Here is a 2,579-nt window from a genome sequence, read left to right as displayed (position 1 = left end):
AAGAAGAAGAAGAAGAAGAAGAAGAAGAAGAAGAAGAAGAAGAAGAAGAAGAAAAAGAAGAACAAGAAGAAGAAAAAGAAGGAGAAGGAGAAGGAGAAGAAGAAGAAGAAAAATGAAGAAGAAGAAGACCGCTGTGGTTTATTTTTAGTGTTGTTTTACGATTTTTATAACTTTTTTTTTGTTGGGGGATACTGGAATGTTTGCAATTGGTCATGAACTTGTCCTGCCTCGGGGGTGTACGAGATTGGAACCCCAGAGAGGTCAGAAATATTGTTCTCGGGTTGTTGTTGTTTTTTTTCTTTCTCTTTTTTCTGTGGATTCTTTTCTTTCTACTCCCTGGACAGGGGAACACTGTGTCTCGTTGAGTTGATAATGCAACTCAGACTCGGAGATGCACATGCACTTTCCATAGTTCTCAAAAAGGGTTTTCCTGACGAAAATGTTAGTATATTCGCTGTTAGGAAATACACACCTATTTTCAAAAATAGGGGAAGAAGAGGAAGGGAAGGCTGGTGGAGAATGGTAGGGGTGGGGGCTGAGGTGGAAGGGGATTGGGGGGAAAGGTGCCCTTTGGGGAATGTAGGGGTTTGATGAAATGGGGGGGGGGGGTCGGCATACCCTCCCACCTCAGCCCCACCTTTTCCATTAGAAGGCTCTGTGGCCAGACATCTCTCAAAACGCATTCCATTCTTCAAAGCATTTTTGTTCTCGTCTTTCATCGTTTTCCTTGTCTGTCGTCTGCGCTATTTGCCCGTAGGCTAAAACTCTGGGAACGAATATAACATGGCAGAAAAATAAAGGAAGTACGTGGAAAGAATAGAGTGGAGCTAAAGAAAAGAAGAGAAAACAAACGAAGGGGTAGCTGAGTCTGGATGTTATGTAGGGGCAGCTCGTTGGGTCATTACATTTCATTCTGATATACACATGCATACTGTGCTATTGAGAATTGCGTATTACAAAAAAGACATTTCACCTTTGAGGACTCAGAAAGAAAAATAATCGGAAGCTATATTGTTTTTCCCATGGTCTTTCCTTCAGGGAAATGAGGATCAAATTGGTAGGTACATAGATATGTTTTCTAAGCTATCATTAGGCCATAAATTAACCCCCACCTCTTTACGCCCCTCCCTTTAAAAAAAAAAGAAAGAAACAAAGAAAAAAAGGGATTTTTTTTTACATGTTGTGAAAAGAATATAAGTAAAACAAATAAACATTTCTAACGAAAAGAATAATAAAAAGCTTTAAAAAATGTTCTGAACTGAATAAAACTTCTAAAATTTTGTACATGAAATACAAAAAAGAAATTGAAGGCATGACGCATTGTTGTTTTTCGTTTTGCATGTTTTGTTTCGTTTTAATTTGCTTTGTTTTGTTTTTTTATTTTTTGCAAGCTACAGACTGAAGACGGATAGGGGAAGAAAGTGAAGAGCATCGATAAGTTCATGACCTTCTCCCCCAGGGGGTGTACCCTTCAACCGTTAGAAGCTGTGGAGCGTGCGACTGTGACATAGGCTTGACAGCTACAGACGTATCTCGATCGACAACTCTCTCAGTCTCTTTTATCGTACCTTCTCTCGCGAAATCCCTACCTCAAAAGACACAGTAAACAACATGTTTACACTCTCAACTTCATCACCTCCCTCGCTAGAAATAGGTCTTTCTGTTGTAATAAGTAAACGGCTGATTTGCCCCGTCTCGTGGGGGACATGGTGCGTGCTAAAAGAGCGTGGATAATGTCAGCCCTCGTCTAAACCCGTGCGCAGACCTGGCCCCAGCCGGCTCCGAGCTGGCCCTCCCGGACACAAATATTATGTTTGGGGTCAGTCGCTGTTGTGGGACTTTGGGAGAATTTCATGGTCTTCGCTGAGAGGACAATTCTCCCACACGACGTCCGTCAACATCTGGATTGGACAGCTGGGGAGATAAAGAAAAAAGTGCAAACCAAAGGAAGTTTTTTTTTTTTTGCTTTTACATGTAGTTTTAGTCAGTTTAATTTCGTTCGTTCGTTCGTTTGTATGAGTAAAGAGAAGCACATAGACTCAATGATGGTCATTTAGTGCTGGGAAAAAGTAAGGCAGATACACGAAAACCACAGAAGGGAAGTTAAGAAGTAGGACCTACCAGCGGCGCCTTCCAACGACTCGCGTAAAAGTTTTTAGGCACTTGCAACACAGTAAAGTCATATAAAGTGCCGAAGATAAGAGGCGCTATATGACACGAGAGTAACAAACACAAACAAAGAAATAGGAGAGATCAGGGAGAAAAATGCTTGAAAAGAAAGGAGGATCACTTCACACCAGAGCATCCGCCAACCACCCGCACTTTTAGCTTGGTTGCAAATTGTGTGCAGTATGTAGGATGAAAACATGAAAATATGAGGAGGTTGAGAAAGGTGATGTTGGGGACACAATCATTATACATAGAGAAAAAAATATAATGATTAAATTAAATTCAGACTGACCATACCTTAGGTTCCAGTGGTTGCCATAAATATGGTTGAATGAAAGAGTTTGAGATCTGGGTTTGCAAAAAAGAAAAGCGAAGAAAGCTGTGAAGAGAGGAAAGGAGAGAGGGGGTGG

Source organism: Aplysia californica, unplaced genomic scaffold, assembly GCF_000002075.1.
Source record: "Aplysia californica isolate F4 #8 unplaced genomic scaffold, AplCal3.0 scaffold00047, whole genome shotgun sequence".
Lineage (NCBI taxonomy): Eukaryota > Metazoa > Mollusca > Gastropoda > Aplysiida > Aplysiidae > Aplysia > Aplysia californica.
Note: the sequence above shows the minus strand (reverse complement) of the source record.